General features: G+C 44.6%; 1 protein-coding gene across 1 annotated transcript in view; it reads left to right on the forward strand.

Annotated features, from left to right (window-relative positions):
- Window positions 1-805: 805 nt before the first annotated feature.
- PRICKLE1 (prickle planar cell polarity protein 1) overlaps window positions 806-27,250 on the forward strand; it is a 75,038-nt gene continuing 48,593 nt past the window's right edge. Inside the window, exon 1 of the mRNA XM_048501772.1 lies at window positions 806-1,036. The gene's annotated coding sequence lies outside the window, so the exon portion shown is untranslated. The remainder of the gene's footprint in view (window positions 1,037-27,250) is intronic.

Below are 27,250 nucleotides of genomic sequence, written 5' to 3' on the forward strand. Positions count from 1 at the left end.
TAAGGAAGCGGTGCCAAAGTAATTAAATCCCATTGTACTCATTGGCGTGACGTCATAGGCCTTGAGTTCGCGACTGAATTGCGCGCTTAGGCACACATACAACGTCAGGACTTTCCCACTTTGTAGGTATCTCCACGGGATAAAAAATATTAATAAGACCTAAAACAAACAACCCCTCCCCTCCCCCAACCTTAACTTATCCCAGTCACCCGTCTCATAGTGGTGGTTCCGAATCTCTTTTGAGGCGGCTCTGTTCCAACCACTTGAACATGCATAAACTAAAACAGAAGAAAAGTGTCCCTCTTTGCATAAAGCTGGAGGCCACGGATAAAGTAACTGACATTTTCATAGGAGGAAATTAAGAATGTGAGTCTTGCGTCCCATTTCCCGTTGTTCAGTCCATCAAGCTAATCTGCTCAGCGTCTCAAGCTTTGCTACGCCTGGTCGAATTTCAAATAGCAAGAAATGCCTTTGCTCAACTAATCGTCCTTCCAATCTAAACAACACCCACGATGAGCCCCTAAAAAGCACGCTCCTAATTCACTCCTCCTTGTCCTCCTCTTCCTTTTTTCCTTCCTGCTTCTGCTAACCCCGCAAGCTGCTCCCGAAACTCGCTCCCATTCACTCACCAGGAACATTGTCAAGCAACCCCCCTTCTTCAGGAATCCAGCTCGCCGGGTTTTGCGAGCTGCCGGAGAGAGAAGGCCCTTCGGCGATTGGCTTGTGCGGCCAGCAGCAGCCAATCAGCTGCGGGGAACGCTGGCTCCTTGTAGCGGCCGCGAGCGGTTGCGTTCCATTAGGCGGAGAAGCAGGAGTTGCGCGGTGGGGTTTGCTGGCGAGGCTCGTTGCGCTGAAAGGCTGCCGCCCCTCTCCTGCGGTCCTGCACGGAACATGCGTGGCTCCGACTTGCGCTGACTTCTTTGGCCCAGAGAACGCGAGAGAAGCCGGGCTCCTCTTTGCCCTTCAATGCCGTCCCGTCGCCTCTGGTAGGAGTACCTGGTTGGCTGCTGCATTGCCAGAGTCCTGCCCGCGGAGGGTAAGTCACAAAGGGTCTGTGCGTGGGGGCAGGGGGGGCGGGTATTGGTTCTGGAGTGCGCTGAGATGGGGCCTCTGGGACGGGAAGAGGCGCAGGATGCCCACCGCTCCTCGCGCTTTTCCAGAAGAGAATGGGGCGTAGGGCTGAATACAGCCCCTAAACTTCTGCAGAGAGGAACCGATGAGAATATGGGGTTTCATTTGAGTTCTGCTCCGCGTGGCTGAAACTCAACTCAGTGGAAGGATGGTGGCTTATTTTGGATTAAGTTACGTGGAACGTGTGTTCCTATATAGGCATTCCTCGACAGAAGGCTCCTTGTAGGTGACCTTGGCCATGGGTGGAGTTCAGGGCAAAACCTCAAAAGCGCCTCTCCGAAAGAAACGAAGGAATCGGCCAGCATCATTTTTCTTTATAAACGCCCGGTGCGGGGTTGTTCAGGAGGGGGTCATGTGGTCGAGGGAAGTCCAGGGAAAGGCTTGCGTTGAACAGTCCCCGGAGGAGCCCAGGAATGATCGGATCTGGTGCCAGATTAAAGATCCACTTCAACTGCTTCTTAACTCGCTGCTTTCTGTGTGCTTCGCACCGGACGCTGCACACAACAGGGCGATACACGCAAACCAGAGAAGTGGAACGTAGTATTAGGGACACGGGAAGCTATTTATTATTGCGAGGTCGGGAAGCGGCTATAATTAAAAACTCCGGGCACGCGCGGCAAAAAAAAGCGGCATTTATCTCTTGTTGCCGGTAAGCTGTTAATCAGAGGTTGCGGCCGCTTTTCTTTTTTTCTTAAAGTAAAGGGAGGCAGTTGCTTCCTAGCATTTATTTATTTTTACTCGCCTGGCCAGGGAAGCCCCATCTGTCATTCCAGCAGCCTATGCCTATAGATGGGTGTGAGTTTCAGTGTGTATTCTTGAATTGGACTCCAGATGTGTGAGCTCAGCTGTTGTCTGTCAGTGGGGTGACAACTGGCCTATTCCCCCCCCCCCGCCCCCCTCTTGGCTTTCTCCATTATCCTCAGTTAAGTGTCAGTGTTTCAGCTCTCCTTCCATTATTTGGCATGTACTGCAGTCCCATGGGAGCAAGCTGTTTTGTTTGGCTGTCTCTAACAATATGTCTGTGTCTGAATTCTTGGAGGGGGGGGGGTTACATCTTTTTAAAGATTTATTTAAAGTTTGGCTAAAATCCAACTTTTTAAAGAGTAGATTTGTCTTCTGCTGAGAGGACACAAAAATGCAGTGGTGTTTCCTCAGCTCCCCTGCCCTTTTAAATAATGCTCCTGTCTTCCTTGGGGACCTACAACTTTTTAACTGCAACCATTTATCTTGGCTGTTTTCTCAGGTTCCATTCAGTGTCTCTTCAGCTTGGGGCTTGTGTTAGGTTGGATACTCGGGTTTGGCCTTGGTCAGGGATCTGTCACTGTTCCACAGCTGGAGGCTCTGGAAAACAAAATAAAGCTTTAAAAATGCTAACTTTGATGCTTCCAAATGCCACCAGCTGGAGAGCTTGGAACACAATGGGGAAGATTTTTACAAGCACCCCAATCCAATGTTTATGCAGATGATTTAAAGGTTAATAGTGGATTTTCTCTCATTGTTAAAATAAAAAGATGTCAAAAATAATGGGTGACACTACTTCTCAGGATGTTTTCCATGTTTCAATGGTCTCAGCCAGAAGAAACCTTCCTCCTTGCTCCCAATAGTTTTATCAGTTCCCAGTCCCCACTCCCTTGACCTGGTCAGTTTGGGACAATTTCATGCTAACTCAAGGAATCCTGTTCCTGAGACCTTTCTTTCTTTTTTAAGACCACCAAAGCTCTGAGATCTGCTTGGAGAATGGGGTGCTCGTATCTCTCTCACTACCTGAATTAGCATTTCCAAAAAAGTGGTTGGGTGAGTCTGGAAGCTTCCTGCCCACAGGGGAAAAAATACTTAAATCCCTCCTTTCTCAAAGTCATGTAGCCTTTTATTAAGATGGACATGGCCCACCCACCCTAGCGGAGGGAGGGGAGGGAGGGAGGGGGGAGCACCATGAAAGGGAAGGGGAGTGAGTGGGGATGGGGAGTGAGTGAGTGAGGGGTGGCATGCAAGGGAGGGGCAGAAGGGGAGGGGACCCGGCATCTGGACATGGCCCACCCACCCTAGCAGAGGGAGGGGGAGGGGTGTGAGGAGTGGCATGCAAGAGAGGGGAGTGAGTGAGGGATGGCATGCAAGGGAAGGGGCAGAAGGGGAGGGGATCCGGCATCTGGACATGGCCCACCCACCCTAGCAGAGGGAGGGGGAGGGGTGTGAGGAGTGGCATGCAAGGGAGGGGAGTGAGTGAGGGATGGCATGCAAGGGAAGGGGCTTTTCGCTTTTTTGCTACAGCAATATTGAGCCTCAATGATATTCCCACCACTGTGACCCAAGAACAATCTTTCTTTTGTTTGACTCTGCTGAACTTTTTGAAACAAAGACTTCTAGTGGTTATCTCCAAAATATCTCTGAAGGAATAGTTCAGAGTTTGTAGATGCCTAATGCTAAAGTGAATCACAACATTAGCAGATGAGTAGATTTTTATCCGTTTGGCACTCAAAATCAGGTAGAAATTTAAAACATCCTGTTAGCAAGTTCCATTGAGATCATGGAAGCCTTGCTTGGAAGTCAGCCCCATTAAACTAAGTGGGTGTAACTTCAACATTAAACATACATATGACACCATAGCTCACCCTGGGATTTGTGTAGCTGTTGCTCCTCTTTTGATTTAAAGGTCACTGTAGTAAGTCAGCCTTAGTTACCTGGACAAATTTTAACATCAGCTGGGGGAGGGAGAACCTTACAGGGTTAATAGCTGAGCGATTAAGATTGGAATCAGATGTGGCTGAAAGCAACAGGGGAGTTTGGATTTCCCTAATATCCTGTAATATAACTGCAGAAGTAATTACATTAAAAAAAACTTTTTCTGTTTAGGACTTAAAAAAAAATTAAGCTGTAGCCTGCCTCAGTGAAACAAAAATAATTTGACACATAATAGTGAATTGTGGCTAGAAGAACACAACCTAAATTTAAAAATCACACAGAAATACAGGAACTATTACTATAAAAGTAACCTTGTTTAAAAGGCAGAGTTTGGGGAAATCTTTCTCGATAACTGGAGCACAGTCAACTCTGTAATTGTAGCTATAAGACTCATAAAAGACTACCAGAATTTTTAAAGTTTTTTTAAGGGGTGGGGAGAGAAAATCAAGTCTAGTCCAGGAACATTTTCAAAATGTTGAATTGATGTGAGGCTACCTGGGTCTTGGCCTTGCTCAGGAAGCTGCTGCTGTTCTACAACACAATCCTGTTGTTCCATGTTCGCTTCTCGTTCATTGTTCTCTGTTTGGTATGTCTCCCCCTCTTGTATTGATCTGCTTAATTTTGGTGGTTGTTCAGCACTGGACCCACATACAGTGGTACTTGCATCCTCAGGACTGCTTTATGAGGAAAAGAGGCCGTCTAACAGAAATACCATGTCTCTGATGGAATTACTGGTGATGTCTCTTTTGAGGAGGATTTAGCATATGCAGCAGATACATGTTGATCTGTATCAGTAGTCTCACATGAAAAATAAAAAAGGGCAAGCCTCATATTGAGCAAAATAGCTCAGTCTGTGAACTGGAAGGGATCCAGCATCCATTTTAGACTACCTCCTGGGAGAAGGCAGGACCATCCGCCCACTACCAGGAACTATCTTACTGTCCCTCCAGATATGTTTTGGAGGGTCTCAGATTATTTATTGACAGACATACAATTCAAGTGGCACAAGAGTTCCCTGGTTCTTGTTTTGACCAAAGCCACCATAATCCTTTAATCACTAAACAATAATTTCAGAAGTGTCCTGTTCTGTATGACAAATCATCTGAAAGAGGCATATGCACATCAGTTTCTTGTCAATGAGCTCTTGAAAAAAATCTTTGCTGGATTAGAAATTTGTAGTCAAACATGTGAATAGTTATTTAAAATTTCAATACTATGAACAGAACAGCCATGAACAGAAGCATATCATGTGATGCTATGATTTTGTTTTCTGTTTTAAGATGACAGTTGTCGGGCTTTGGTGTTTTTGACCTGTCTTGAAGCAACTTATTTTCTCATCCCCTGCTTCTTCTGTAGTGAGCATCCCATCTGATGAAGTGTTCTAGAAAACTTCAAAGGCTGTTCGCTGTCTGTGATACATGTGGTTTTGTGATGTCTTGTTTGCTCCTTATAAATGTTGTTACGAGTCTGTTCTTTGGAATATGTCTGTGGGATGATATGGCTTCTAGCATCCTTTATCTATGGATCTTGAAGACTTTAAAATAAAAACAGGTTGGATACCTAGTCAGCTCTGATCCCTCTGAGCCACTTGATGTTTTGGGGTTACCATTGTTTGGTCTTCATCTCCTTCATATCTATAGAGGCAAGTACTTTTTGCCTGCATATGTGTTTGCAGCAATGGGGTCTGGAAAGAAGAAATGTCAGCCCTCTTTGTCTTCTCCTTTGAACTGAAGAATGGTGGGAAGCAACATGTTTTACAAGTTATAGCACACTGATGTCATGACATTTCTGGCAGCGATACTCAGATAGGCTAATTTGATCATTTTCCTCCTTGCCAAAATGACAGTCTTTCCAGATGTAGTTTCCTTCATTGCTGGTCGATTGTCAAAGGGTATTTCCAGTTCTTGAGAAAAATTACTCAAGGGATTCTGTAATGAGTCTTTCTTTGTCTTTATATTGTGTTCATGTTTAGACTTTGTTCAAAATGAAATTCATTTCACTTCTTGTTAGGTTTTCTGTAGGATTTTTTTTAATGGCAGCATGATGTACATTTGTTAGACCCCTTTCATGATTGTTTCTCTGCAGAGAATTTTCCCAGTAAGCACAATTATTAAGATGTCACAGGGAACATATATGAGCCAACACAAATACTTTAATACTTTTAAAGATTCTGCTACAAACATGCACATATTTGCCTCTTCCTGGAAAGGTGCCTAAAATATTTGTTCTCTCCTTTGAAAGACACCCCATTTAACCAGGAAATGGGTTCAACACACAAGCCCAACTTTAATCATTTGGCTCAAGTGCATGTAATTCAGTGGTAGATCTTCATGGTCAAAGCGGGAAATAAGCCTGAGGCGAATACTTCCCGGGATCATTCTTCTTGCCTGTCAAGGCTTAGAATTCTAGTGTTGAGGCAACTGACACACTGCTACAGTTGGAGACCAGAACCCCTCTTCTCAACAGTGATTGCAGTCCTTATAAGTGGCTTGTACCAACAGAAACTTCTGAAAGGAGTAAATACCCTAAGGCCCCCCTTTCCTCAGACAAAGGAGGCACATCTTGAAACTTGTTTGGGAAATGGCACTGCCTGAGAAATGTTAGATACACCCATACCTCTTGTGAAACTGGTTCTAGCACTCCCTATCTGTAATGGAAAAATGCACCAGAGACCTCTGTGGTGACCTTTGTGCTGAAGAGGGGGGAACCTGCTGGGTTGGAGGTAGTGGTTGTTTTCATCATGATGTGGGTGCTGAGGTTGGGTAAAGTTCATGGAGGTAAGCCTTGACCATGCCTGTTTAGGTATCTGTGTGCATGCTTGGCATCTAATGGCCATAAGTGTTGCTCTTTTACTTTATGAGCCCCTGGACCTCATTTTTGCAGTCTTTCTATGTAAATCTGGATGTTGAGTTTTATTCTAAAAGGACTGCAAGAACATTCCACTCATAAGTTGAGCTCAGCTATGCTTTGTTAATTTGAGCTGCAAATCCCACATTTTTACGACTGTGGTCAGTAACAATTTTCTTTGAAATGCTGCCAGTTAGGCGCAACAGTTGGCAGCACAAAATAGCTGAGTATCAAAAAGTATTTCCAAGGACCTTTCAAGAATGAAATCATGATTGTTTTTAATTCATATAATGATGTTAGATGTCCTGTGGCTGGATCTTTTTTTCCTCCGTTAGTTTCATTGTATATATTCACTTACATATTAAATGATCCAGGAACATCCTATTGTGATCAGCAACTCCGCTGCTTCATATTGATGTATTTGGGGCTATGTAGGGATGGGTGGAGGATGATGATGTATGAGTCTGAAATTGCATGAGTCTGAAATTGTATGAGTCTGAAATTGTGTGCATCGAGGAATGCTGCTGTAAATTTCGTTGTGCGTGCACAATGACAATAAAATGCTTATGCTTATATTATTTTTGAAGCTACGGTTTGGATGTATACATGATAGAGATCCATGTCCTCAAATATGAATTAAATGCCTGTAACATTGTTATGGCTGGGAGAGTTCAAGCAGGAAAGTGGTAGCAGGAGGAGGTGTCTAATCCCCCACCCAGTTGCTGTTGCTCTTCTTCCTGCAACTTTTCCTCCCAGAAAACCTTTTTCCCCCTTGATTTGTTTCTGATATTAAAGCTTACCTAGAAGAAAAGAAGCTGGGGAACTGGAGAGTTTGCGTAGTCAGAAATGGCAGAAGGACCAAGTCTGCCCACCAGCTTTCGACTCTTAAGTGCCCTCCTGTACACAGCCCTTTTTCATTGGAAATGGCAGAGACCTGTCGATCTGGATTCTAGGGTTGGATCCTGTGAACCATCAGCAGACATTTCTGATTGTCATGGATTGTTCCCATTTTCTCTTCCCCTAGCAGTCGTTTCCAACCATTAGTAAGTTATTCCCCACGGTGTCAAGACTCACTTGGTCTAATAGCCTTGTGAATTGGGAGGCTGCAGTGGGAAGGAGATTAAATCACCCCTCAGCTGTGCTGATGAAAGACAAAAAAATGCCATTTTATTCCCTTTCTTCTCCCTTCTGCAGCATTCCAAACCACTTGGATGAGTTCTGCAACCTTGGAATAAGCATTCCCAGGATCAAAAAGAAGTGCTGGAGGGAGGGGAATATGGAAAGAAGCTTGATTCTTGCATCTGCTCCTTGTACCTGTATTTTGCTACTGTCAGATGTGGGTCTGTTTCCTTGGTGGATGTGGGTCTGATCAATACCTGGATAGGTATTAAAGGACCACATGTAAATATTGAGCGGCTAAACCTAAATATTTACTCAGTAAGATGTGGGAGCAATGTTTGAACTCTAATTGGGAAAACTGGTTCAATTCCCCACTCCTTTACATGAAGCCTTCTGAATAACTTTGGACCAGTCACAGTTCTTTTAGAACTCTCTTCAGCCCATGTGGAGACAGGCAATGTCAAATCACCTCAAAACATGTTTTTGCCTTGAAAATCCTACAAACTGGGCCTTGATAGCACAGACACACAGCTTGGGGCTGGGCTTGTTCCAGGTTTTTGTAGGTCCTGTGCAAGAGACAACAACAGGGCCCCCTTTCTTACTTTGAGTCTATATTGGGAAAAAAGACAGAGTACACATGAAATGAATAAATAAAATTGCAAAAGAATGTTGAGAGGTAGATTAGAAAAACCTAAAATGGCTCAGACAAAATTACACAATAAGCCTAGTAGTTAAATTTTTAAAACTTGGCCTTAAAAGTTCATGTCTAGGAATGCTCCAGAAGGGGGGATGGGGAGGGGAGTACACGATAGTTGTGAATTTCCTGTGTTGTGGAAGGGGTTGGACTAGATAACTGGACTAGATGACATGTGAGGCCCTTTCCTTCCTGTGTTTCTGTGTCAATCACTTACATAAAGTGATTCACACTATTCATTTTTCAATTCTAATATAGCCTATGCTCTAAGTAAACCAGGGAAAAGTCTGGTACTTTCTGGACAGTGTTTGGCTATAACATGTTAAAGAATGTGATTTCATTTTGTTCACACTTAAATATAAAAATCCATGGGTCTTTCTAAACAGAAATGACAAAAAACTGTCTATTTATGTAGACAAAAAGTCACTAGATTAGGAATTTTATTTAAAGAATAATGTCCTCAAGATTTCATTATAGATCTGCAATTTAAAATTATCTCAGAATGTAGTCTCAGATTTTGATCATCTTAGAAGTACAGTGTGTCAGAAAATATCAGTCATCTTGGAACACAAATCTTGGAGCTTCATCAAATAGCATGGAGCCTTTTCAGTTCTGTGTCAGCTTTTCACTATCAAAAGTATATGTAGAGGCACTTGGATTCCTGGTCTTTACCAGCATGGACTGAACATGCCAGGTCCCAAAGTTGAATGATGGTTCCTGGAAGTAGCATAAGAGTGAAATTAAAGCCCTCCAAATGGAGTTTCAACTCCTGGGAGTCCAAGGATGGAATCATAGTGCCTATAATGGAAATCACTGCTGTGAACTTGTATTCGCAAACCTTCAAGTGGAATGGTATACCTTACACTGATTTTCACCACAGAGGCCATCATTGCATTCTGGGGACTGTCATGTCATGCCACTCCTGGAACACTTCTGCTACTCCAAGGGGTCATCATTTCACCTCTGTCATTCCTGACCCAGAACACTCATGGTACTTCTAGGAGCCATCATTCCAGGCCCCAAAAACTTCTCCAACTCCCAAGGGGCTGTCATTTCAGTACCAGAGCGGTCTATCTCAGAGACCATCCAAAATCCAGTCTATTTGCATTGCACCTTTTTTTGTGCTGTAATGTATTTCAGTTGGAATCCATGCAAGTCAATTGGCATTCCTGGCTTCCATTATACCCAGCGGGCCTTCAAGTGTCCCTCCCCCCTCTTGTCGTTCCCAATGGGCAATCTTGTCCTTTTTAATACATTCCACAGGAAATTTGTTAAATCCCAAGTTCTCAGGAGCAAATGCTTTGTGAAGGCTCTAAGAGGAAAGCTGAAGAGAGGGGAGCTGGAAAGGAGGCAGCCTCTTCCCCCCCTCCAGCTGATTCCCCTTGACTCCCTCCCTCACTAGCAAGAAACTGCCACTATGAGTGGACCCATTGGCAGCTGTCATTGGTTGGCAAATGAACACGAATTCTACCTTTGATGCCTGGTTGTGACTGGGAAGATGGGATGTGAACATTTATGAAACGATCTGATTCCAAATTAGAACACTGGACCATCTAACTCAGTACTTCTACTCTGAATGGCATTAGGAGCTCCCCTGGTTTTTGTGCAAAGGTGTTCTCCAACTTTGCCAACCAAGATCCTTTTAACTGAAGATGGAAGGGCATGGGACATTGCTTCCCCATTGGCTTGTGTTAAGGAGGCAGCTCTGTGAGGGGAGTTCTAAGTTGCTGTGCAAGCTTCCGTGCCATTGTTGACATTTTTCAACAGAGAGCAGAGAGGAAATGCTTGGAGGCAGAAAATTAGCATCTGTAGTGAGATAAAACATTGTGTTCTGATGCAGACCAACATGACTACTCTCTAAAACTATAATGGTACGTGACACAGATCTTGGAAAATGCTTTTTTCTTGTGAATTGAAATATTGCAATTTGTTCCTGGTTGTGGAGATGGATGTGGATACTCAAGGACCTATAGGTAGCCTGAGGACCTATCTGAGTTTGAGACTCCCCTATTCTAGCCTTCATTCCAGTAGATCTGATTACTCATGCTCTGAAAGTATGTACAGCATATCTCAAATAAGAAAGAAGATGAGATGAGACATAATTATTTTGGATCACTTTTTGGATAGGATATTCTGTTGCATTCATGATTTACAGATAACGTTGTCTCTAATCTATGCAGCATAAAGACATCTTGTTAGTTCTTCCTCCTTGCCCTGAGGTCAGGAAGCTCTGGGGAGGCCTTAGTATCATTTGTTCCACTTAATTCTTCTATTTTTGCATCTTCACTGCCCTGCTTATGTTAGGATTGGGCACTGATGGACTGCTGACCAGTTTCTAGTAGACCACATAGCACTTGCTGGAATTTCTGCAAACAGTTCTGGACTTTATTATCCTTGATGTGATCCAGCAAAACATCATGTAAGGATCTATTAACAGGAAGAACATAACTTGTCAAGATTTAAAAAAACACACTTGAATATGCACTTTTGTCTGAGTATATGTTCTTTATTTACAATCTAAGAACAGTAAGAGGACAAAGTACATTCTGTTTGAAAACAGTCATTCCAAATCAACTAAAATCAACCCTTGTCTTTTTTACATGGAATGCCATAGAAGTATATGCCTGTAATACACACATGTGACCTGAAACCCTATTAGCATTATCATAAATGTCTCCTAAAATGTGTGTATTGTATAACCCCAGACTTCTGTACTTCTTTGTGTATCATGATTATCATATGGAAAACTTCATTGTGAGATCCTTCTGACTTGTAAAAGACTCAGAAAAGAGACTCTGAAGTGATAAATGCAGTTTTCATTTATGCTTGTACTGAAGCAATTTGAACCTTTGTCTTTGATGCATGAAGAAAGGAATAATATGAAATAATTATGTAAATTCCTTTGTGCTCTTGATACAAGTGTAGACAGCATGGTGGGCTATAAGCCAATAAAATGTCCTTGATGACTGCCCAGCAGGCTTGAAAGAATAAGACAACTGGTCTCCAGTTGTACTAGAAATATGTCTCCCCCCCACCCACCCCATTTACAAAAGAAACTAAACCAGAAGCTGCTGGGCTCTAACAACACAGGAAATCAGATCACAATAGGTGTCCATTGTACTGCTTCAAAAGGTTTGTTCCCAATTCCTGATATACCTTGAGGATGGGAGATACTGGTGATCATGTGATGTCACTGATTGATGTCATATGATTTTATGCTTCTTGATATGCTATAGAAAAGGATTTTTTTTAAGTTCAGAAAGGTTGGATGTAACAGCCACAAAATGAAAATATCTGCCAGCAACCCTGCAATCATATTACCAACAACTATGGCAGAAAAAAAAGAGAGCAGATGTATTTGTTGGGGAAATATCAGGTCTCCCAAATAACCTAAAACTATTTTTTAGATTATGCATTGCCTGCTGTCCTGTTCCATTACCATGTAATGACTTCACAGTGCTTAGTGTAGTGATTCAGGTGTGAGACTAGGATCTGGGAGACTTTATTCTGACTTGCCACTTTCCCAGGGGAGCTTGCTGGGTGACCTTGAACCAGTCATTCACTTTCAGCCTATTCTTCCCTGCGGGGTTGTTATGATGGCTAAGGTGGAGGAGGCCCCCCCTGGGGTGGAAAGTTGCATGTAAATATTTAAATTGGAATAACAGAATTGTGGTGTGTGGCTTTTCTGAACTCTTTTAATTACTTGATTTTGATTTATAATACCATTTATAATTTGATTTGACCCATCAGTGGTTCATCTATAGAATCAGGCCACTCAGGGCAAATCTTTCTTCTCATTTCAGAGCTTTTGTCTGTTTGGTTGTGCAAGGTATGCCTTGCTTTGGTCTACTGCCCCTTCCCTCAACCAGCTACACCTCCAGGAATGTGTTCACTCAGTCAGTTGTGTTGAGTGGTGGTGGAGCAGTTCCCATCTACCAGCCTCTCTGTCTGTCTGCTGCTCCCATCTGCCTACCAGTTCTCCTCAGGGTGTTTGTCTGTTTCCCAATAGCACTTGCCCCACTGCAGCATGCCTAATTCTGCCCGCGTGTCATTTTCAGCATTCAGGGTTCATGCAGAAAATGGCAGTTACTATTCATTTTAATGAGTTCTGAATATCTGAGAATTTGGGATTTTCTAAATTCTAAATATTGAACCCAAGAGATCCTAATTCCAAATCTGGATTTTGGTGCTAGTGTACATCCCTAATTGAAACCAAGAGGCTTAGGTTGCAGTATCTCTGCCTAGGATTGCACTGGCTCTCTGGTGCCATCATCATTCTGATATCGGTATAGCTGAGAGCAATTAGAAGAAGAGGAGGAAGAAGAGTTGGATTTATACCCCCCCTTTCTCTCCTGTAAGGAGACTCAAAGGGGCTGACAATCTCCTTTCTCTCTCCCCCCCCCCCCCACCACACACAACAAACACCCTGCAAAGTAGGTGGGGCTGAGAGAGCTCAGGACAAGATGCATTTTTCTAAAAAATCCCACCTCTTGAAGGATACAAGCTGCATTAATAATAGTTTTCATAGAGCCTCAGTGAAGAATGATGTCCTAATATGAAAAAAAATCAATTGAAACATCTTGCTGTTAAGTCAGCATTGACAAATGGCCATAAATAGTTAACTGCAGAATATCACTTTGTATGAGAAAGTTAATGAAGATAAATCCTCTTGCTGTGACTTAAAGCCAGAATTGGTTATAAAATGTCTCTTTTGATATTTGGGTTAACAAGAAAAATATTCCACAGTCCTTCAAGTGGTAATAACTGCAGTGGAGATTCCTGGATCTAGTCGGGTTTCTCCTCCCAACCTATAGAGGAGCCCTGTGGTGCAGAGTGGTAAGCTTCAGTACTACAGTCAAAGCTCTGCTCGCAACCTGAGTTTGATCCTAATAGAAGTCAGTTTCAAGTAGCCGCCTTAAGGCTGACTCAGCCTTCCATCCTTCCAAGGCTGGTAAAATGAGTACCCAGCTTGCTGGGAGTAAAGTGTAGATGACTGGGGAAGGCAATGGCAAAGGACCCCATAAACATAGTCTGCCTAGTAACATCTTGATGTGACATCACCCCTGTACTTGCAGAGGGAATTACCTTTACCTTTTTACCTATAGCTTGAATGCTACATCAAAAATGCAGTTGGGGAAACCCTATGCTGATGCTAAAAAGCACATACCAGTGTTGCATGCATAGAGTAGACTGGGTTCCGCTCTGTGTGCAGCAAGTCCTGTGCTCATACTAGTGTACAAGGCTCTGCATGATTGTGTGCAAGAGCCTATGTAAATTGCACCTAGGGGTTACAGCACACAACTGACTGAATAGATCATAGGTGTCAAACTCGCGGCCCTCCTTATGTTATGGACTACAATTCCCATCATCCCCTGCCAGCATGATATTTTTGTTTGACACCTGTGGAATAGATGGATGCTACAAAATGGGGCCAGTGAGTGCAATCCTGCATCCTTTTTGCATGCAGAGATTTGGGTTTTTAATATGTATTGGTAAGATACATTGCTGGAACCTAGTCTCAGCACCTCTGATGAAGAATTTCATCTTTTTGTTCTTTTTTCATGTGTAAGTTCATCCTGCTGACCTATTATCATTGGAAAAATGGATGCTCTTCAACTTGTAAAAGGTTAATTGTTGACTGACTCCAAACTGGATTTTGGATCAATGTACTTATGGCAGACATCTCTGCTGAGAAAAATGAATGATAACACTCAGGGCACAGCAATTGAAGTGTTGGAAATTATCTTCAAGTGAGGTAGCAACGAGGTGAGTACAAGGGCTCTGTGAAATCGAATATCAAAAAGGAGATGATTTTTAACAGGTATGCATGCATGATTATGCATGTATAAAGGATGAAGCTGCCTTCTGTGGAATCAGACCATTGGTGTAGCAAAGTTAGTATTGTCTACAGACTCTACTCTGACTGGCAGATACTTTCCAGAATTACAGACCAGATTTTTTTCATTTTACTTACTGCCCTAGTCTTTAAGCTAGAGATGCCAAGAATTGAACCTTGGACTTCTGCATACAAAGCTGATAACCGCTCTACCATGGATCCATAACGCAGCCTATGCATAGTTGGTTATGTAGGCACAAAGCCGCACAAAACACTTCCCATGCATTAATCTTGCCTCTTTTGGTTGTTTGAGCTCAGAAGGTGGGGAGAAGGACTTCTAAACCACAGAAAAATCACATCTGCTGCTTTTTCCCTCACTAGGGAAAAATAGGAGTAGCTATAACGTTGTTTCCCAGTAGGAATAAAACTGTCTCGAGGAGGGTAATTTTCAATGTGTACATGTGAGGATACACAAGAAATAAGGATTCAGAAGCCCTTCTCACTCTGTGCCAGTTTTTGTTGCTGAAAAAAAGAGTTGTAAATTACACAGAACACATAGTTTAGACCTTCTTCTAATGTGTTATATATATGATGTGATGTCATTTGTGATGCATTACAGATCTTCATTTGGCACTGTAAGTGCAAAGGCTTGCTGGAAAATTCTGGAAATGTAGTTTATATATATTTTATTTGTTCCCCCAGTTTCTAGTTTTGGGACTCTGCTTAATAGGTTGTTAGCAACATTTTGTAATTCTGTCAGTCCATTGGTTTACCTTAAAATAGATTCGGCCTGTACTGACAAATAATTAATTTTCCAAAAGAAAACTGTCCCAATTTGCTGTCTCCACACTGTCGCTTCACTGCCCTTTCTAGCCACATCAGTTTTTTTCTAAATGGAAAACTTGTTCTGATTTTTTTCAGCCTTTTTATGAATGGTTAATCCCAGGGAAGTGTCTGCTAAACAGCTACATAAAAACCTCAGTATTGCCACATGTCTTGCTGGATAGTAGCATGTGTGTACTTCTTGGCAATATATGGAGGTCCTTAATTGGCATCAGAACTGAAATCACTGACTATGATTATACAGGAGTGCTATAAAAAATATCCACACTAGCTCTTGAGTTTGTTTTCCCACCCGCAAACAGTCCCCTTATTCATCAAATACAAGCTTTCACACTGGTTGGTTCAGTTTAAAACACAACACAGGAGTCCTAACTGAGTCCCAGCTTTTCAGTTAGTTCTGTATACTGTATGAGCAGTATGAATTTGGAACCAAAATTATGTGGAGAAAACTTTGCTTCATAATGAGAAATATGAGGTTCACTCCATACCAAATGCTATATTTCTTGATGTTTTCTGATTATATCAACTGCCTTTTCATATCTCCTTGAGGTGTTAATGATACTTCTGAAATCAAACCCTTTAAAAAGATCTAAGATGTTCTGGTTGATCTCTTGGCTAGAAATGCAAATGCACCTAAACAATAAGTTGCTCCTAGTCACTCTAGTTAGGTTACTGAGAATCATCTTCCTCCCCCAGAAGGTTCCTCCTATGGCTAAACCAGACTTTTAAGGTAAATGTAGAGGTAAGATACAAATCCCACCCCAATAATTTTAATGTAACAATATCCTATTCCTCTTCCACCACTTACATAAATCCTTAAAATGATGCGTTCTTGACAGGGAGAGGAACTTCTGCCAAAGTCAAGATAGAGGTTTTGACTTGAGGTAAATGGTTTCTCCTTGCTGTTTAGACTTTCCTTGCATTGTTGTAGTCTGTTCCCTTGATATGTACGTCTGGACTCATTTCTCCTATTGAGGGAACACAGTCTACATGTGTATATACCAGGGGTAGGGAACCTGCGGACCGAGAGCCGCATGAGGCTCTTCTGCCCTTGCACTGCGGCTCCACGAGCCGAGCTGCTGGCCCCATCCTTGATGGGCCCCATCCGGATGGGCCGCGCTGCGGACTTCCCCTCTCGCCTGCCCTGTTGGAGCGGGGCAGGTGCTTTCCCGGTGGCCGGCGAGGCCGAGCCGCTGACCCCATCCTTGCCCACCCTGCAGGCAGCAGCGCGGACGCATCCATGCGCTTCTCAGAATGAGCGGAGTAAAAGGTAAAAACCCCCAATATATACAGTGTTATCTTCATATCCTCCGGGATAGGGCGGTATAAAAATCGAAATAATAAATAAATAAAATAAATTTTAAATGTCAAAAATTATTTGTGGCTCCAAGTGTTTTCTTTTCCCATGGAAAACGGGTCCAAATGGCTCTTTGAGTGTTAAAGGTTCCCTACCCCTGGTATATACCATGAGCCATGTGTTTTTTAGCTCAGAAACTCTCAGTAAGTTTATAATGGGCTATTACTTGGGAGAAAAGCATCTTCTTTGCATGCAAAAGGCCCATGTTCAATTGCTAGCATCTCCAGTTTAAAAGATCCAATAGCAAGTGATGCAAAAGACCTCAGCCTGTGATCTTGGAGAGCTGCTGCCAGTTAGAGTAGATTATGGTAAACCAGTGATCTGACCCACTACAAAACAGCCTCGTGCTTTGAAGAGCTTTGTTGTTAAACAAAATAGACGCAGGAAAAACCTTGGGTTGCACCCTTTTTCACCAGCATACTTGAAAGCAGGACATTGGCATTTTTCTTGACACTAGTGCTACATACACCAATGTTCATATTATCTGGCTTCTATACCTAGAACATTGGGCTAAATCAAGGGTAGGGAACCTGCGGCTCGAGAGCCTCATGCGGCTCTTCTACCCTTGCACTGCGGCTCCACGAGCCGAGCCACTGGCCCCATTCTTGCCTGCCCTGCAGGCAGCAGGGCGGGTGCACCAAATGCCCACAGCCGGCTGGGCCACGCCGCGGGCTTCCCCTCTCACCTGCCCCATTGGAGCGGGGCGGGTGCTTTCCCAGCAGCCGGCAAGGCCAAGCAGCTGGCCCCATCCTTGCCCGCCCTGCAGGCATCAGGGCGGGTGCATCCATGCGCTTCTCAGAATGAGCAGAGTAAAAGGTAAAAAAAACCCCAATATATACAGTGTTATCTTTATTTTAAATGTCAAAAATTATTTGCGGCTCCAAGTGTTTTCTTTTCCCATGGAAAACGGGTCCAAATGGCTCTTTGAGTGTTAAAGGTTCCCTAGCCCTGGGCTAAATGGTTACTGCAGATGGTTGCTGTTATCCCAACTCTCTCTACACCATCAACGTCATGCTGCAATTCAATATTCAGTAATGGCCTAATTTTATTTATTTTTGTTTTATTAAAAATAATTTTAAAATTGAGCATACATGAGATGAACTAAAAGGATGAGCTCGTATACCTTACAGTCAGAAGTGGGATTCAGCTGGTTCATACTGATTCACCAGAACCCGTAGCTAATTTTTGTTTAGTTCAGCAAAACGGTTGTTAAATGTGAATCCCACCACTGGAATATGCTTTGGCCCTTCGTGAACTCTCCACTTGCTCCGTTCCCCTCTGGTCACTTCTTCCTACCCTCTCCATCCATCTCACCGCCTCTCCACCTCCAAACTCCTCTTTCATACAACCCGCCCCCTGCATTCCGTCCTTCCCACTTCTAAACTTTCCTGCCTGATTCAATAAGCCTGCCCACCAATCCCCGCAGCTTGCCTGTGCCGCTCCTTGGGCCTGTTCCAGCTCTGACCCTGCCTTTTTATAGTCATAGACACACACACACACACACACACACACACACACACACACGGCTCACACACACACACACACGGCTCCAGGGGGAATGGGCTCAGCTGGCCGGTTCCCCTGGACCGGTCTCTGGGGCTTCCCGCAGCCTCCCTAGGGCAGTGATGGCGAACCTTTTTGAGGCTGAGTGCCCAAATTGTAACCCAAAACCCACTTATTTATCACAAAGTGCCAACACAGTAATTTAACCTGAATTGTGAGGTTTTAGTTTAGAAAAAACAGTTGGCTCCAAGGCGTGTGTTACTCGGGAGTAAGCTTGGTGGTAGTCAGTGGCTTTGCTTTGAAGCAACTGTGCAACTCTTCCAAAGGGTGAATCATGAACCTAGGAGGGTTTACTCAGAAGCAAGCCCTATTGCCGAGCTTACTCCCGGGTAAAGGATTGTGCTTTAGTTCTTCGCAAGAAAATCAGTGGGGTTTAACAGCACTTAACAGGGTTACCTACACTGCTTCCCCAAAATTAGGTATTAGGTTTAATGCTAATAATTGAGCCTAGCAGTCCAGGCCAGCCTAGATGTGTGTATGTGGGGGGGGGGGGGGGCTCTGTTTGCACATGCCCACAGAGAGGGCTCTGAGTGCCACCTCTGGCACCTGTGCCATAGGTTCGCCACCACTGCCCTAGGGTGTCTGTCCTTGCCTTGAGAGAGAGTCCTGGCTGTCGCCTTGTGCCTCCCCGCCAACCTCCACTGTCTGGTGAGTTTCCTGCCCATTCTGATCTCCGCCCGACCTTAGTCGGCCTGAGCAGGTTTGTTGGTCTCTGCCAGAGGCCATGAGGGGCCCAAAGGCAATCCCCAGAAGGTGCCAGGCAGGCTGTTGAAAATAACCGGGTGGCTGCAGTAAGCACTGGCGTAATGCCCATTGGGCAAGGTGGGCAGCTGCCCAGGGCATCACCTTGTGGGGGGCATCAAAATGCTGGGTTTGTTTTTGGGTATTTTAGTGGTTTTTCCATTTGTGGCCTGCAGGGGGCGCAGTTTTTAGGCTAGCAGCACCAAATTTTCAGCGCATCATCAGGGGACTGTCTTTATCTACCCCCCAAGTTTGGTGAGGTTTGGTTCAGGGAGTCCAAAGTTATGGACTCCCAAAGGGGGTGCCCCTATTCCCCATTGTTTCCAATGGGAGCTAATAGGAGATGGGAGCTACAGTTTTGAGGGTCCATAACTTTGGCCGCCCCTGAACCAAACTGCACCAAACTTGGGGGGTATCATTAGGGCAGTCTCCTGATGAGACCCTGAAAGTTTTGAGACTGTGCCTTCAGAAATGTGCCCCCCCCCCCGCCTGCAACCCCCATGGACAGCAATGCAGAAAACTCAATGCAGAACAAAGATTCTTGGGCAAATTTTGGGATGTTCTTGCAAAGAGGGCATTCTTGGACGTATCATCACCAAAATATCAGGGTGTCATCTGGAGACTGTCATGATGGCACCCCCAAGGTTTGGTGCAGTTTGGTTCATGGGGTCCAAAGTTATGGACCCTCAAAGGTAGCCCCCATCTCCTTAGCAATGAATGTTGGATGGGGTACCCCCTTTGAGGGTCCAAAGTTATGGACCTAAACCAAACTGCACCAAACTTTGGGGGTCCCATCAGGACAGTTTCCAGATGATACCCTGACATTTTGGTGCTGATACATCAAAACATCCCAGAAATTTGCCCAAGAATCTTTGTTCTGCATTGAGTTTTCTACATTGCCGTCAATGGGGGTTGCAGGCTGTGGGGGGCACATTTCTGAAGGCACAGTCTCAAAGCTTTCAGGGTCTCATCAGGAGACTGCCCTAATGATGCCCCCCAAGTTTGGTGCAGTTTGGTTCAGGGGGGCCAAAGTTATGGACCCTCAAAACTGTAGCCCCCATCTCCTATTAGCTCCCATTGGAAACAATGGGGGATGGAGCACCCCCTTTGGGAGTCCATAACTTTGGACTCCTTGAACCAAACCTCACCAAACTAAGGGAGTAGCATAAGGACAGTCTCCTGATGATATGCTAAAATTTTGGCGCTGATATGTCTAAAAATGCACCCCCTGCAGGCACCAATGTCCTGGTGCAAAAAAAATTTGGTCGTGGTGGAGTGGCCGCCAATGGGGGGGGGGGGGCATCCAACTCAGGTTTTGCCCAGGGCTACAGTTTTCTCAGGGCTGCCTCGTTACGCCCCTGGTCAGGAGAAGCAACCATGGTGATCCAGGCAGCAGAAAATATAGAACAGTGTGATGGAATTGTACTGTAAAACTAGCTGCATCACACCTACATGTTAAAATGCTCTTTGATCTGCCAGATGGAGAAACCAAAAGGCCATGGAAATGTACCCAGGACAGGAAGATGCCCAAATAAGGCACTTCAAAGGTTTTGGGGACCGCATGGCAAGCAGGAAAGTTTTCTTGGAGACTAAGAGAACAAAGACCATAAGCTAAGAGAAGCACCTCTTGGCAGGAGGTCCCAACAGAACCATAAGAATGTATTCAGCTGAGCAATCTCAGTAACTGCATTTATGTTTTATTTCTTTGATTTCTATTCTTCAATAAACCTTTGAGAACTCAGCTGGCCTGGAGTCATCAGGAGGGAAAAGGACTCACAACTGGGGTGAGATAAGCGTGGCTCTCCTAAGCTTGATCTCAGCCTCAAGTATCATATGGTGGCAGCGGTGGCTGAGATCAAGCTTGGGAGAGCCACACCTAGGCCTCTGGGTGATTGAACAAAATTAAATAATAATGATAATAGTAATAATCTATTATCTGCACCCCCTGCAGGCACCAATGTCCTGGTGCAAAAAAAATTTGGTCGTGGTGGAGTGGCCGCCCATGGGTGGGGTGGGGGGCATCCAACTCAGGTTTTGCCCAGGGCTACAGTTTGCCCAGGGCTGCCTCGTTACGCTCCTGGCAGTAAGTCACTGGGGTTGGCCCGCTGTGCTAGATGGGGGCGCTCAAGCCGGGTTTTTCAAGCCCCAGGCCCTCCCACCTTTGCCCATGGCCACCGGAGTAGTGCGAGGAGGCATCAGAGGAATGGATGGGAAGGCTTTCTCATTAAAAAAGAGAGGAGGAGAGTTGCTTCATGATGTTGACCGCCCCTTTGAAGCTAAGCTGTTACATGGGGGGGGGGGTGATCTCCTGGGGTGGTGTTCTGGCTTGCGGTCGTCCCTCCAAACCCTTCCTAAGCGGTGGAATGCTCAGTCTGGCACCCGCTCGAGAGGATGCCCCATAAGCCATTTAGCTTTTTAAGCCACAGGTTGGGAGTGGTCTTACTCTCCCTGCAGTCCTGTCTTTTAAACTTGATCCCTGCTTGCCAGCTGTCCCTCTTTCGTGGCTCTTACTTGTGGGCGTTTGGGGCATGGATCCTCCTGATTTTTGCACTTGGTCGCCCCAAAATCACCAGAACATCACAGCTGATGCCCCTGGCAACATGTCTGAACACAACGATCACATACCCCATGCTCCATGGCACAGCAGTGGAGCAAAAAGCTGCATGGAAAACACGCATCATCATGATTTTTGCACTGTTACCCCCAAATCAACATCAAATCATAGCGTTTGGGGCCCTGCACCTTTCCCCCACTAGCTCCTTTCCCTATGTTCTCTCTCCCTCTCCTCTGTTTTCCTCTCTCTTTCTCCTCTCTTACCTCTCCCTGCTTCCGTCTTCTCTCCCCTTCCCTTTCCATCTTCCCCCTTTTTATTCCCTTTCTGTGCGTCTTCCACCACCCTCCATCAGTCCCAAAGTGAATCTTTGTTTGACTTCCTCATCCGGCTTGTCTGAGTGCCAGGACTTTTAAACCAGGGGTAGGGAACCTGCGGCTCTCCAGATGTTCAGGAACTACAATTCCCATCAGCCCCTACCAGCATGGCCAATTGGCCATGCTGACAGAGGCTGATTGTAGTTCCTAAACATAGGTTCCCGCCCTGCTTTCGGGTTTGGAGTCATGTAGCCACCTAGCCGACAGAGTGGGGTCAGCAAGGCGTCCTGGCTCCGCCCGCCTCGCTGTTGGTGGGGGTAGTAGCGCTGCCGCTTCTGCCAGCCATCTCAGCTTCCCCTGTACTTCTGAGCTTTCTCCGATCGTCTGGGCATCCTCCCACCTCTTCTGTTGTTGACTGTTCCTCACAGTGATTTTGGGTGGTTCTTGTCCCCTTCCCAAAGTGTTTTTGGGCTGGAGAAGTACAGGGCCATGGTTTGGGTCCCGTCGCCTTACCCTGGACAGGGGCTTGAGATTTTTATATCTTTCTTCCCCACATCTCTCCCTCTCCCCCCTCTCTCTCATATATATATCCCTCCCTCTGTCTCTCTCTATCACTCTGTATCTCTCTTTACCTACCTACTACTACTACCTACTTCTCTCTATTTCCACCCCTCTATTCCCTCCCCCCTCTCTTTCATTTCCATGGCCCCTCTGGACTTTAGATCCACCCCCCCCCCGCACACACACACTTGTTTATGTCTGATTCCATGGTGAAAAGACTGCTGGGTTTCCCACAAGTCAGAGTGGGAAACAGGACTTAATTAGATCTGTGATGGTGCTCAAAACAGAATCCCTTCCTGAAATACAGTCCATGTTTTTCCATGAGTTACTTTCCTATTCCTGTCTTTGCAACAAGGCTGAAGGGAGGGGGGCAGCTGAACCAAGCACAAGGAAGAGGTTGAGGCTAAGGGGGCTGCTTCTTGGGGCCCCTGCCTAGCTGGGCCCCAGTGCACCAGGCATGTCATTGGCCCTGTTTCCTCCCTCTTTGAGAGGAGGTGGAGGGCAGAGAAAGAGATTCTGACTTCCTTTTTAGAGTTAATTCATCTCATGCTGGGTCTTCTTTTCCTGATTGCCTTCTGCTTTTCCCAGTATTATTGTCTTTTCCAGTGAATCTCATCTTTTTCACTGAGACTCGTCTTTTCATGATATGGCCAAAGTCAATAGCTTCAGCTTGGTCGGTTTTAGCTGTTAGAAAAAAAATTCAGGTTTGATTTTATCTTTGTGTGCATTATGTGCAGCCAAGTGTCTTTCAGTTTATGGCAACCCTGTGAATTAACAACCTCCAAAACATCCTGTCATTAACAGCTCCACTCAAGTCTTGCAATTTGGGGGGTGGGGAGGGCTTCCTTGATGGAGTCAATATGATTGTGTTGGGTCTTTCTCTTTGCCTTGCGGGTCCAGCAGAGACCTTCCCTCCCACCCATTTCCATTTCCCACACCCCTAGCCACCCTCTGCCACTCCTAGCCACCCCTAACTACCCCTTACTACACTCCCCCCACCCCTAGCCACCTGGTGCCACCCTCCCCCCGCCCCTACCCACTCCTTGACACCCTCTCCAACTCCTTCCCACCCTCCCCCACCCCTAGCCACCTCTTCCCATTTCACCCACCCTAGCCATCCTTGCCACCTCTCCAATCCCTACGCAACCCTTGCCTTCCTTCCCCCGACCCCAGCTCAGCTGGCATTGTTTTGAGAGGTGGTGATTTTGGGGTGACTTAGTGCAAAAATCATGAGGATCTGTGATGATCCGTGTTTCCAAGTGGGTTTTTGCACTGTTGCAGCACAACAGAGTGTGGGATGCGTGATTGTTGTGTTCAGACATGTGGCCAGGGGCTTCAGCTGTGATATGCTAGTGATTTTGGGGTGATTTAGTGCAAAAATCATGAGGATGCATGAGGATCCGTGTTTTCCACACAGGTTTTTGCACTACTTCTGCACCACGGAGCATGGGAAGCATGATTGTTGTGTTCAGACATGTGGTCAGGGGCTTGGGCTATGATTTGATGCTGATTTGGGGGTGACAGTGCAAAAATCATGAGGATCCATGTTTTTCATGAAGGTTTTTGCACTACTTCTGCACCACAGAGCATGGGAAGCTTGATTGTTGTGTTCAGACATGTTGCCAGGGGCATGAGCTGTGATGTGCTGGTGATTTTGGGGCGACCAAGTTCAAAAATCAGGAGGATCCATGAGAATCCTTGGGTTTTAACTATATTTTTGTGCCACTGTGGTGGCATAGAGCATGGGATGCAGGATTATTGTGTTCAGACATGTGTTTAGAGGGGTGAGCTGTGATGTGCAGGTGATTTTTGGGTGACCAAGTGGAAAAATTATGAGGATCCATGTTTTTCAAGCAGGTTTTTGTGCCACTGTGGCACCACAAAGCGTGGGATGTGTGATTGTTGTGTTCAGACATGTGGCTAATGGCAGGAGTTGTGATGTACTGGTGATTTTGGGATGACTTAGTGCAAAAATAATGAGGATCTGTGTTTTTCAAGCAGGTTTTTCATTAATATTTTAAAGCTCTTTCTTAGTTTTGTGTACCTCTTTTATTGTTCTTATTTTAAGTATTGACTGTATGAAATAATAAACTACCTTTCAGTATTTGTTTTAATATGTTAACAGTCATTAGGGTAGCAAACCGGTCATTAAATTATTTGAATCCCACCACCAGAAGTTCGGAACCGGTTGTTAAATTATTTGAATCCCACCACTGCTTACAGTGTAAATTAGTTTATGTAGCATTTGGCAGATGTTGGATGTCACATCTGGGTTTTCATTCAGATGTGATATTGGTATATAGTGTGACATCACATCTGCCTCTAGCTGTTTCTCCCAGGTTAATTCCCCACCAAGGAAATAAAGTGTGACAGACCTGGTAGCTGTCCTGGGACAACTGGACAACTCCCCACGGCTCCTGGGTTGAATTCAGCTCAGTCCTGTGTCAGCCCTGCGATACCAGGGTTTTTCAGAAACTGCCAGGAAGGTACACCTTTTCTAGCATTTTCTGGCAAACACGGCGTGAACCCCGTATCGTGGGGAATCGTTTGGCGCAATCCTGGCTGCCCTGAGTCTCCATTCGTTCTGGCAGCCAATCACGGCTAAGTGTCCTGAGCATGCACAGAATGGGAGATTCAGGGCGGGCAGGAATGCGCGCCTTTGAACAATTTTTTCTTGCAAACAAAGCCATGACGATGCAACCAATGAGCGGACGTTTATGCACTGTTTCTAGCTACGTAGAGTACTGCTTTGTGATGACATAGCTATGTAGCCATTATGTAACAACAACAACAACAGGAATGCCTGTTCACATTCCCGTCCTAAAGCAACAGCCAATCAGGAACGAGGAGCAGAGGAGGCGCCGTGATCCTGGGCTCTGTTCACACAAGAATTTGGCTGCCATGGGGAGTGACAGACTAGGATCAAAAGATATTTTATGATCCTGGTTCAATCCCAGGATGATTCTCCCCGTGGGGAATCGACCCCATTGACTCCAGAGGAGGGAGCAGGTAGAGAGACCCTCCCCATAGCCAGGCACTCATCTAAGCTGCAGCTAGGTAAACACTCATTCTCCCTTTTATCTTTGAGTTTTTGTGGGTAAAGTGCTATCAAGTTGCAGCTGATTTATGGCAACCCAGTAAGGTTTTCAAGGCAAGAGCAATTCAGAGGTATTTTATCATAATGACTTTGAATGTCCTTGGTGGTTTCCTATCCAAATACCCAAAATGGCTGACTCTGCTCAACTTCTAAGATCTCACAACATCAGGCTGTCCTGGTCAGAGCCTTTAAGTTTAGGTGACAGGAAAGACCATGAACTGAAATTTCTTCAGATATTTTGTCCAAGCAGGGCTCTCTGAATGTAGGGTTGCCTGGCCACTGGTAGCAACCTCTAAGAGCACGGACTGGCATGCTGACCCAACACCAGTACACTGATGTAACTTCCAGTTTTCACCAGAATTTATACTATGGGGCACTCTAGGATCTGTAAAAAAACCTTCTCTGGTAAAAAAAATAGAGTTTGCAAATCATGGAACATCCAAAACGTTACTTTCAGGTTTAGTGTTACTAGCATGCCCCAATTTCCCTCTACCCCTTTTCCTCCATCTGGTGTTTTAGGTGTTGGCATGCAACCAGATGGGTTGCCAGGATACCGTCCAGTCATTCTGCATTTTGTTTAAAACAGTTGAATAATATTTTAATGAATAAATAGTTTTAATAAATGCTCCCTAACAGTGCTATCCTAAACAAAGATATAGCCTTTTAAATCCATTAAACTCAAACAGGCTTAGAATGGTGTAACTCTGATCCTTGTTGGTCAGAACATTGCAGCGATGTTGGTTTACTTTCTTTTAAGCAGTTTGATATCATTTTATTTTTTTTCCCAAATAGAAGGGCTAAAGAGTAAATTTTGGGGAAAGACTTGCCACATCCTGTCGGAAGACCCCACAGGTCCTGCCTCCATCTGTAATCCTGGGGTGCTCCTGCGCTTTTTTTTTTTTTTTTTTTTTGCTGTCAAGTCACATCTGACTTATGGTGACCACTAGTGGGGTTTTCAAGGAAAGAGACATACTGAAGTGGTTTGCCATCCAAATACTTGCCAGGGTTGACTCTGCTTAGGTTCTGAGATCTGATGTGATCAGGTTAGCCTGGGTATCAAGGTCAGGGCCATAGATTCTAGATGCCTCTGGAAAATGTGGCTGTTAGAATGCAGATAGCAGAGGTGGGTACAATACAGAGGGGAAATACTGGAAGAAAGAGCTCAGTGGACACAAAACCTTCCACATTTCTTGCATTAATATAACCAGTTAAATTTTCCACATTCATGTAATTAAATTAAAATCTTTCAGCGAAAGGTATCACAAACCTATATGAAATTATTATGTGAAAACAACAGATCCTTGTTGACTCAAGCGAAACCTAAAATAAGAGACTTAAAAATGAAGTGGCTTACCCTTTTGATCTTTTTTCTTTTGGTCTTGATGTAAGCAAAGAACAGCATCCTAACCTTTGGATGATTTCATTTCTGTGTTCATTTTACTTGACAAGAAACTGGTGTTCTTTGTGAGAAAGTGGAGCTTAATGAATGAATTGGTATCTAAGTGCTACACTTACCATGGACATCCTAAAGATGAATTAGTTCCATCCCCAGCCAGAATACAAATGGAGGAAGAAGAGAATGTTAGAGAAGAGAGCGGACTCAAAAGAAGCAAATTAGGATAAAAGGAAGACCAAAATAAAATATCCTGTGCTGCAGGAAGCTATTTTGGTATATTGTTACACCAAACTTTACAAGAGCTATAAAGAGAGAAAAATCCAGATCCATCTGAAGATGCAGCAGGCATTGAAATTACAAAAACAAATCTCATTGTAGTGGAAATTGGCTGACATCTATAGCAGCTTTTTATTAGGCTTAGTTCAAGAGTATATCAAAACTCAATTTAAAAATAGGCATATATGAAATTGACTCCTTACCCCTGCATTTTTCATTATATATTGAAGCTATGATAAAAG

The sequence above is a fragment of the Sphaerodactylus townsendi genome, linkage group LG06 (assembly GCF_021028975.2).
Source record: "Sphaerodactylus townsendi isolate TG3544 linkage group LG06, MPM_Stown_v2.3, whole genome shotgun sequence".
NCBI lineage: Eukaryota > Metazoa > Chordata > Lepidosauria > Squamata > Sphaerodactylidae > Sphaerodactylus > Sphaerodactylus townsendi.